The sequence below is a fragment of the Ptiloglossa arizonensis genome, chromosome 7, assembly GCF_051014685.1.
Source record: "Ptiloglossa arizonensis isolate GNS036 chromosome 7, iyPtiAriz1_principal, whole genome shotgun sequence".
In the NCBI taxonomy this organism is placed as follows: domain Eukaryota; kingdom Metazoa; phylum Arthropoda; class Insecta; order Hymenoptera; family Colletidae; genus Ptiloglossa; species Ptiloglossa arizonensis.
Window position 1 is genome coordinate 12,301,995 of NC_135054.1, and position 12,078 is coordinate 12,314,072.

Here is a 12,078-nt window from a genome sequence, read left to right on the forward strand (position 1 = left end):
ACATTACGATGCTACTACGTATGCACGTTACGTCGACCAACCGTAAACAATTTCTCACAAAATTCTAATAATAGTAATTCTGCTACAAATTGAAGACATAAAATTTACAATAAGTACCGATGCAGTTATATTTTACAGCCTAAAACGTTTCTTCGCGAAATGCCTCTACAACGTATCATGAATTTTGCAAGAAATCGGTGCAACAATTGTCAAGAAAAATCAAACCGTCAATAAATATCGAACACGACGTTAGCATATTTTATGGGAAAGTTTCATTTTGTAAAATTCAAACTTTCTTCAAGAAGAACTTTCCACTACTTAAAATTGAAACTCTCTTAAAAAAATTATTCATTTCTCAAAACTAAAATTATCCAAAATAAATTATTTCCCGTACATACAATTTTCCTGAAACATTTTCTGAAAAATTTTCCTTTGACAAATGGGGCAATTTGCACGAGTGTGCAATACATTTTCTGTGAAAATTTCAAAAATTGAAACGACACATTAGTACGAATACCAATACGTTGTTGAATTGTCAAGAACAGTTTGTGAAAATGACGAAGCTCATACAAAATCTAAAATCGCGATCAATGAAACGAAATCGATCCAAACTTTGAATTGGAGTATTTTGCATGAAAATTCATTGCATGAAAATTCATTGCACGGGACCGGTGTAATGATTGCCCGAGAAAGTTCAGCCATGAGTTTACGAAAAGCCAGTAGAGTTCATGAATATTCAGCAACACGAGGCATTCTCGGCTCACGTTTGAGATGTACAAATAGTCGACAAACCTATCCGACAACTCGTTCCCTTGTCGCCATTAAATCCACCGTAGTGTTCGTTTCCTGACGTCTCTTTAGGTAGTCCGTTTTCGTTTATACGCACGAATATTTGTGCGGTGCGACTGCATTTTTACACAAGAACGATTGTACACATTTTTTAGAGAAACTGTTTCGTTTTTTTTTCTTTTTTTTTCTTCAGAAGATGTATTTCGTATCGTGAAAAATTTCAAAAGATTTAAATTCTTGAATTAAAGTGAAAATTACTTTAAAGCAAACGCTCTAGCTCATTAAAGAGTAATGGATTCGTTAAGCCCATATTGTATTTATACACAAAGTAATAAAGTACGAAGTACCATGGTGTGCGAATATTAATGAGAATCATTGGGGAAGGTCAGGAACGACTGACAACAAAAGGACTCCAACTGTTCGACGTCGATTTCAACGAGCTTTTGTAAGATAATAGCGTACACGTTCCTAATGATACGTGTGAAATATTAGGTGTTGTTACCTGATAGTTTTAAAGTCGTAAACAATTAAAATTCATACCCCTTGGTGTACTATACTGATAGTATACACTGACATGTGTATTAGTATGTGTTGCAAACTGTGGTGACGAAGTGAAACGATTTCGTGGCTTGTAATTTGCAGGTCCTGATCATGATTCTCGATATGTAACATTTACTTTCTTGTAATTCTTTCTGGGAGTAACATTGTGCAAGATTTATTTGAAATCGTCAAATTACAAGACTCACTCTTCATATTTAAAACTATCAACTAAATACGTCTAATATTTCATAAATATTGCCAGGAATCTGTACACTATCGTTTTACAAAAGTTGATCAAAATCATTTTCGTACAGTTCGAGCTCTTTCCTTAAGAACAACAAACTCAGCAATAATGTACGATTCGTCTTTGTGCTGTTAATGGCGCAGTCGGAATAACTCATTTCCTTCAAAAATCTCACACACCTTGTAAAGTACGATCTCTACCGGTTTATCTGATATACGGATTAACTGTGTCCAGATTAACGACGATTTATACTAATTTGAATAAGCTGGAGTTTTCCAATCGTTTCGGCGCAGTTAAGTCCATTTGGAATTTACCAAAATATGTATATACACGTCAAGGTTTCAACATGGAATCAGATTATATTAAAACGAGACACATTAGGAAGTCCATGGTGTGCAATAATTAACTGTGTCCAGATCAACGACGATTTACCTCAATTTTAATAAGCTGCACTTTCTTATTCGTTATTGCATTTGAAATTTAATGCAAAAAATATACGCGTCAAGATTTCAACATACCGTGAGATTATATTCAGATACGACATATTGGTTTGTCAATGATGTACAATAACGAATCCAGTACTAAGAATAACGTAACTGACTAAACGATATTGGTAACCTCATTCTCTGAATCATCAATTTTTTTCACCAGAACAGACATACTAGGAAGTCCATGATGTGCAATAATTAAATGTGCCCAGATCAACGACGATTTACCTCAGTTTTAATAAGCTGCACTTTCTTATTCGTTATTGCATTTGAAATTTAATGCAAAAAATATACGCGTCAAGATTTCAACATACCGTGAGATTATATTCAGATACGACATATTGGTTTGTCAATGATGTACAATAACGAATCCAGTACTAAGAATAACGTAACTGACTAAACGATATTGGTAACCTCATTCTCTGAATCATCAATTTTTTTCCACCAGAACATCTGGACCTTGTAGAGAAATCGTTTGATCATTCGATTTCGTTCGCGTTCAAGCGAAAGTGTCGCGAGTGGTCGCCACATCCATATATAGCAGGAAATCCATCGATTGTCATATTTCATTTGTAATTCGTTGGAATTCGTGACTAATATTGGAAGTAGAATTTTATACGAGTCTTTCCAAAAATCTCTGCTGAAATCGTTGCACAAACTTGTGACTGTTCGAGTATCGTATACGGTGGTCCCGCCACTTAAATCGTAGTTAATTACAAGTAAAACAAATTGTAATAACAAGTCACGGTGTCTGGACAATAGAACGGTAAACTTTGTGCGATTAGTTTATATATTTCGAAACTTATCTCTTACACCGTGTGTTTGATTTTATTTATTATAGACACTTTAATTGCATCTAAATGTATAGAAGAATATATAACGTCGTCAAATTAAAACAAAAAGAATGAAAACTTGCAAACTTGAAACCTTGCGCAAGATATATAAAAAAGAAGAATTTTGCTAAAAATTGTGCAATTAACAGTTTCCAATTTCGATGAACCGACAGAACATTATAATATTAGATAATCATAATATATTTTACTTGCATTTTTTCTATCACAACGTGTCTATCATCTGTGACTATCTATCCTTAAAAATTAACAAAACGTACAATAAAAACGCAAATGAATAAAATATATACAATATTTCCATAATCAGTCCAATAAGAATTTTCCAATATCGATATCTAGAGCTGCAAAAACCCAAAGAAATGGAAATTCCTATCGAACGATAGGAAAAGTTTTTTACAAAAACACGTACGCGTGGTTTTCATAATCAGTTAGCTGTTTCAGAAGAGTATGACTCATTTCCCTAAACGGCTTCTGAAATTATTCTCAACTTCATTCCGCAAAAATCGTACTTCTCGACGTACGTGTACAATCCGACAACGAGCTACCCGTTATATCCTTGAGAACTGCTGCTTGAACATCGAAATCGTACTTGATCCCGAACTTATGGCAACGTACGCCCTCCCGTTTGCATACGCTTGTCCGCGTTCAATCCCATAAAACCGTGTTTCGCAAACGTAGCGATCGTAACGTCGAACTTTAACATCTGCGTCGACGACATATTAGGTCCTTGGACGATTTTGCGCACAATGTAAATGAACGAATCGAGAGGGACCGGCTCGGCCTGGCACTGTAACACTCGCGTATGTATACGTGGCTCGATTGTACCAAGTTGATCCAAACGGAGAAGAATTCGACGCACTGAGAACGCTAAGAGCCCCTGCATTGGCTACCGGTGATAGTTCAGGATGTAACGATTCACGTTTGTGCTGAACTTCAACTCAGCTGGCATCGCGGGTAATTGTGACCGTAATGTATGTTCTCGAGGAACCTTCGAGCGTCCCGCGCCTTTATCGAACCACCGAACGCGGATAATACGCGCGTGTATATCAATTTCGCTGCGTTCCGGGAAGAAAAGACGAAACGAGTAATAAGATCGCGAGATTGTTGAATACGGTGCATTAAATATTCATTAAGCTGTCACGGAACCTTGGAAGAATTATTTATCGAAAGTATGTTTCCTTCGTTTATTCTTAATACGTGTATCGTCGTTATTATATAAGGTAAACTACGGAACTTACACCTACTTGGGCATCATTTAGGAAAAATTTATATATTATTATTCGCGAAATTGTTCGATGGAAGTTCGAGTTAAATTCGAACGTTTGTATGAAAACGAAGATGGACGAAGGTTCGTTCGAACGAAAGGTAATCATTCTATTGGACGCGTTACGTTATTATTTCACTGTATCGTAACGATACATATTTGACACTTTTCTCTGGATACGAATTTTCTCCATCACCGAATAAAATTATATATGAAAGTATGAACACAATTTTTTTAACGAAAAACGTATTTTTGAAAGAGCTCGGGAAGTCAAAATAAAATTTATCATCGATAAATGTAATGTTGTAACGAACAAACGAAAATATATCGTAATTGTACCGAATGTAATTATCGATAATCTTTAACGAGTATAAAATAAGTCGCTAATAATCATTCTATTGCGTCACTTCGATATTACAAAATTAATTACCAACTTGGTATACATACTGTTAATACGTTACAGTAGGTTGAAAGGGTAAATCGCGCGTTCAATATCGAAATGTGGAAAGGGCCATGAATTGATTTCAATACAATTAGAGACGTTTAATTAATTCCATCCCGAATCGAAATCAGTATCCTGGTAATCGCGTAAACGGCAAAACGAACGCGACATACTACGATTTTTCCAACCTTGGTCGTGACTATTCCACGAGTTTCCTTGCCATAATCGTAAGCTGGGTGCTTCATTGTACTCTAAATCCTTGTCAATTTAGTTTCGCTCGGGACGAACACAATCAGATACGGAAAATTACCGGCCCAACCGTACTATTGCGCGTCTTATTACCGGCCATGAGAAACGTTTTAATTGGATGCCACACAGAATTTCCATTTGCATACGAGCGCTGCGGGAAAATATGCGATTCCTTGGCTTTTTAGAAACATCCATGTGGCCGTGGTATTTGAGGCAATTGCGCGTTTAGATCAACGAACGCACCGCGAATCTCGTTTTAGGAATTTTAGTGCACGCTTCGGTGCTGAACACGACGAAATTACCTGCTATTACGTTCGGTGTGCTGCACTGTGCACCGTGTCTCAGTTCGACAACGTTACGGCGATAAAATAAATAATTTAGAAACTAAAAGCTTGTCACTGATAGGAATCTTTCTTCTTTGGACAAATTTATTTTAGTGCATCATCTGGTACACAGTGTGTCTGTATTATTTTAATCCGATAATCATTTATTTAAACACGAAGGTTTCTGGTCCGTACGTAGACTCTTCTAAGGGATTTTCTTTATAATAAATTGAAAATAAAAATATATTCACACCAAATCGATAATAACTACCTTTGATACTCGTGAAAATACAAACAGGGAATTTGTAGTTGTACTTAGAATAAATAAATGTGTAATTGCTTTCAAAATGCACTAGAAATGCTTCGTTTAAAATAATTACTAAATTGTAAGAAATACGGGATCACACTTTTATTTTAGCGTTATGGAAGGACAGAGACAATTCAGATTTGAAAAGTCAAAGGTGGAAATATCCAGCATATCTTACGAACAAGTAGCAGAGAATTTGATTGTTGTACATTTCAATAATTTCCTCTTTTCAATTACTCTGAGGTCAATGTAACACGTGGAATTCCCTTTTCTTCTTTTGTGGGAGTAAAATATATATTTTCAGAATTATATCAACGTAACGATACACTTTTCAAGTCGACGTTACGAATGATCGGAAAAATCGATATAAATAACAAAAATGTATAATAGAGGTACGTACGAATTTTCCAACTATCTCTTGCACGATACCGAGCCTCAACAGCGAAACTATCTTTTTCGTAGGCATTTGTATCATTAAGTGTGCCGATTTATACGCGCCATCGATCGAACAAAACCACGTTTATTTACGTCCCGATCCGGGCACATTCGATTGCAGGTGCAATTTGATTGCAATCTGAATACGCTGGCGCGAACAATAATTGGCTCTCGATTATGATATACGAGACAAAATAATTCCAGCGAAATTGAACCGGTTACGGTCCTTTCCAATGCCATGATTCATCCTTGATTCGAGAACTAACTGTAAATAATTGTAGCTTCGGTTAACATTATCATTGCCGCAAAATCTTGAAAATAACCCACAGTCGTTCAGACATTTTCATTATTCACGCGTTTTATTCGTCGTTTAAGCTGGCCGAGCGTAAATAATTCCGGTGATACGGTGGATACGCAAATGCAGATGTTTCGATGGTGCAATTGGGGCGATGCATAGTTGGTGCAATTTGGCACCACGCGACGTCGGTGTAAAAATTAATCGCGACACGAGAAACTTGCTACGATTTTCACAAAAGGGAAGTATTTTTGTTTCTCGAAGCAACAGAGAGAAAAGCACGTAGAATTTATTAGTTTACAATATTTTGTACATTATTGTAAAGCATTGCTACGAACTACTCATAAAAGTAAATAAAATATTTTCTGTTGACCCATTACCTTACAATATTGGACGATATTATGCACCAAACGTGATAAACACCAACTGAACTCGTAGTACAGATTATGAATCGAATTTAACAAACACAAATCGCACTCGTAGTACATTAGTAGTTCTCTGTCTTAACAACGATCGAGTGAATAAGGATTATTTGTTGGCGATATGTATATTTTTATGGTTCTTGTATTTTAATTTATTAAAAGAACCCGTTACACGATATCCCAAAAGGAGGCAAGTATAAGAGGTACCAGCTGCCCCTTCCTTTCCAATGTGTTTGGATAACGTAAGTAATGATTACAAACTGCAGATTTTACGCATATATGGAGTATGCTAATATGCAAAACAAACGCAAAACGTATGCAGAATATATTCATGGTATTAACATAATAATATTAATATATCATTTTGCATAAGTGCATATATTAAGTATACGTTTCTCATACTTGCGTGCACCATAAATGCATAAAATCTGCAGTCTGCTGGGTAATACTTTAAAGCGTACTGTTTTGCATGAAATGAAATAAAATTTGTACACGTATTATTCATTTTTAGATAAAAAGAATGATTCCAAAATGTCAAAGAGAGCTACTGACACAATGTTTATGTTAAAATATATGTTAATTTTTCATTTTTCTTTCGTCGTAGTTGTCGACAATCGTTATCTTTTTCTATTGAAATTAATTTTAATACGAGCTCTTGGCCGATAGCTTAGCAACATGGTTGTTAGTCATCGTGAGAGGGTGGTTTAAATATAAAAACGAGATGTTTTATACTATGGCGTTAAATATCGAACGTACGTTTCCTGTGACAACGCTAACTGCTCATTCGGCATGTTTATCATTGTTTGGCACTGTGCATACACGACCGTGAACTTTCATTTATCATTTAATATCATGAACGAGCAAGAAGTATTGCTAAGTAAATGCGCAACGCATTATCGGTAAATTCTTGTGTAAAGAGGGTCTTGAGCAGATCGAAATTTTGCTGACATTGCAAGAACAATTTGGCAATGAAACGTTATCGAATAGCATAATTTTTTCGCGAGGGTCGCAATGAATTGTAAAATTTAATCCATGCATTCGATCGTCGACAGAAAACGTTATCACTATGCATTTTTGGGATTCGAAAGGAATAATATATGTTGATTCTTTGCACGTGCAACCTTCTGTCAATTTTGTTTACTACTTCAAACTTTTAGAAAGAGAAAAGATAGCGTATCAGTAGAAATGGCGCAATTATCGAATCCTTGGTATATCGTTGGATCGCGACAACACCAGATCCAACATTGCAAAACTAACGTAATGAATTATAAAAAATCTGCACTGGAAAACTGTTAAACATCCGCCTCACACTCCTAATTCGATACCAAACAAATATCACTTGTTTGAGTCACTCGAAAAACCATTAAGAAGAGCAAAATTTGAAAACGATATACAATTGATTTAATTTTCTACGATATTACGATAAAGGAATTAAAGATTCTGAATTTACTGGAATAGCAATAAAGAAGTTAAGGAACATTGCGTATAAAAATAATCCTCTAATAATTGAAACAATTAAAAAAATAATTCATTAAAAGAAAGTCTCGTTTACATTTGAACCACCCTTGCAGATTGAACGATTAACTGCGTCGATATTAGATTCAATTTTAAGTTTCGATAATACAAACGGTACGCTTTATCCTGTCAATCGTTTGCACCGGACGTATAAATGATTATCTTATCGCGTTCTTACTTCTATGTCTATGAAAGGTGTTCTAAGTTTCCTTCTTCCATCCCCACGCACATTGTATATATTGCAAAGAGAAAGAAAGATTAAACCCAGGATAAGGGAAATATAGTACTACGAGTAAGGGGAATGTGGACATTGTCGCGTCATTTTTGCTTAGTCGCAGGCCTTACAAAGTCTGACTACAACGTCCGACCCGGCACGATACCTAACTCTTTCTAGGGCTGGTCTTTCATTCTCCCTACAATACCTAGAAAGTCCTGGCTTTGTTCGAACCCCTGAAAAGGCCTATTTCACTTCAAAATATAAGAAATCTCGTACAACATTATCCAAATCGTAAACCTATACGAAATCGCGTACCAATTAACTAAACGCGACTCTTACTCGGCATTATTTATCTTATAAAAGTGTAATTCTATCAACGCTGATAAGGAAGCAAACAATTGACAAAGTACAAGAGAAACCGAAAAACCTTGTTAACTCTGTTATTTACGATCTATATCGACCCACCATTTTATACTTTGATAACCTCTTCAAATTCCAAATGTTTCTTTACTTAACAACCTTCACATCTTGGAAAGCGTTGAATGTCTCCTGAAGTTAGCCACTCGTCAACTAGCCAAAGTATAATAAAAACCGAAAAATATTGTTAACTCTGTTATTTACGTTCCGATCTATATCGACCCACCATTTTACACTTTGATAACCTCTTCAAATCCCAAATGTTTCTTTACTCGACAACCTTCACACCTTAGAAACGAAAGTGTTGAATATCTCCTGAAGCTAGCCACTCGCCAACTAGCCAAAGTACGATACAATAAAAACCGAAAAACCTTGTTAACTCTGTTATTTAATTTCCGATCTATATCGACCCACCATTTTACACTCTTCAAATCCCAAATGTTTCTTTACTCAACAACCTTCACACCTCAGAAAGTGTTGAATATCTCCTGAAGCTAGCCAGCAAGGTTCGTAAGCCCTATAGGTTCATTTTCACCTTGTATTTCACGTAACCCTCCAAGTACGCGATTCATTCCGCGACGAGAAGGTTGAAACCTTCGACTGGTCTCCCTCGACGAGGGTGACGGTCGAAGGGAGCGAGAGTCGTAAAAAATTTCGAGCAGCCGGTCTTTTTCTCTCCACCCACTCCCAAAAATGTGTCCCTAACCGCATACCACGACCGCTTAACTTTTTAGTACAACGACGCCAGTGACAGTTACTGCCGTGGCGTCGCGTTCCACGGATGAAATACACATCGGGATACAGGACGATAATATAAGCGAAATGCGCGCCGGGACGATAATTGCCCTTTCATTATACGTCGCCTTAATCTGTTTTATGTGACGTTTCAATTTCGTATATCATGCGTGAAACGCGCAGCCGCAGCGGTGGCGCGAGGAACACTCGGTGAGCCTGAATGCCTGCTAATCGAGATTTGTGAATTAACAGAAGATACGAGTGGATTAATCGTCGACAGTCACGGCACCTACTGCGTTCCAGTTTGCGCACCGTTTGACAAAGGGCCTGCCGAGTCAATTAAAGTAATTGCATGAATATGCAACGTGACCCCTATCGAGCAGAGTTTGTCTCATCTTTTAACTCCTCGTTCCCCAATTTACATTATTATGCGCGAGTACAGCGAAACCTCGATAGATGCGGGAAAACAGCGACGAGAATTCGCGCAATTATCGAGGTTATCGATCCAGCAAGTTCTCTGCATACGGTACGTCTCTTCTGTGTACACTGGCTTCGTAGACACTTGTTTATATTGAAATAGGCAAACACCAAGCGTGCTGAAAAGCTGCAATTCGCGTTCTGTTTGTTTAGTTGGGAAATAGTTGCCAGTGTAGTAGCACGTGTCCTAACACTGCGACTTTGTCACTTCTCGAGACTTTTCTTCTGGTAGATTTTTCAAGTGTCTTCAGATCTTGAGAGAAATTGTTTCTTGGTCAGGTTACATCGATTATGGTATAGTATTTTTTTTCTAGTCAAATTTGAGAGTGAATTGTGCTCTTCCTTCGATCGAGTGTGATTCTTTTTCCTTCTTGTGTCGTTTCAAATAAATTTGTAATTTCCCTGTGTCGAGGTGAAATAGAAAATTTGAACGAGCGACGATTAGTTCTATTGGTGGATTTGTTGTTAAAGGGATCTGGCGAGTGTTGATTTTTAAGAAAATTCTTGAATTACGAATAACGAGAATAATGAATTTTTTGATTTACGTTATATAATTGAGAAATTTAATTATGGATATTTATTCAGAGTGTTAATGATTACTTTCGTTTCACAATATTTGAAGCAATTTAAAAACTCGCATCAATCTGATATATTGAAAGGGTTAAGAATATAACGAGACTTCAGTTTCGTGCAGCACCTGACAATAGATTACTATTTCTACTGTGCTGCTTGAATGAGAACAAGCAGAAAGGAATCGATTATATACAGTTTGCAAAACAAACTACTCTTCATCAAACAAACAATACGTAAACGTATACAAAATTTCAGGAATACAAGTTTCTATCAAGAAATCATTATCAAAGTAAATTTATTAAAATGAAACTATATAATTTTCTTCTGTAATAATCAAAAAGAAATTCAATGACTGCAGGAAGGACTTTTACTCACAGAGAAATAAAAGAAAAAAAAAAAGATTTTGTTCTGTATAGTAAACTGTAGTAAATAATGTCGAACTGTTTACATTTAGTGTATTGTGAACTGTACTTATTTTTTTTTTATATATATCTTTGACATTCTTTGTACGTCTTTAATATACATTGAACTATATCTTTGAAAAAGATTTTATACAATAATTCATATGTGTCGTAAATTCCATTCGTACTCAGTGGCAAAATAAGTAATCAACAAGCAGGGGCAACAGGAGCCATGATTCCAATGTAGCAAGGTGCCGTTACCTTACGGCGTATCGAGGAACTTCATTCTCTGTGACCAATTTGCTTTTGAAAATATTTTCGTATATTTACCAATTAATATTATCCATTCAAAAAGATAGAAAAAACAATCCTGGAATCACGTGCTTCTCTATGTTCTCGAGTTTTCAAAATCTAAACAAAATGAAAATAAAACAAATCTTTTATGATTTCATACCTCGCTTCTCTTAAATACACCTGTCCCATTTTCTAATTCTACTGAACAAATATGATACCTTAATAAAAATTTGAGATGTTTGAAAAATTAAAACAGAAATTAAACAGAAGAATATTATTGAAATAATATGGAGTGTGACATAAATGTTTCGAATTTGGTTTTAGTTTTTTAATTATATTCTGTAAATATTGAACCGATACCGGTCGGTTGTCAAAAGTAGGAAACGTTTCGATAAATGTCGATCCTATAAAATGCAAGTATTACGCTCGAAAGACATTTATCGGCGGAAACAACAAAAGTGAACGCCTCCGTTTAAGTAGCACGAATACCGACATTAATGTAGAATTATATCGTACGTAACGTTGTTGCGTAAATAAAACGAGTCTAGTGTCCCTTCGATGGACGAGCATTGAACTCTCCAGTGGCTTCGACCCGATTGTAACGAAAACGTCGCGTTTGCTTCGACCGCCTTGTTTATCATTCCATGAATACAAATTCCGGAGCACTGTCCTTTCTTACTTTCACTGCAACTGCACGCAGATATCACCGTGACAAATGCATTTCGATCACGATCGCTCGCGAATCGTTCGGCGATTTTCAATCGTAAATTGTGCGACGCGCTCGGTGTATTATCCTAAAA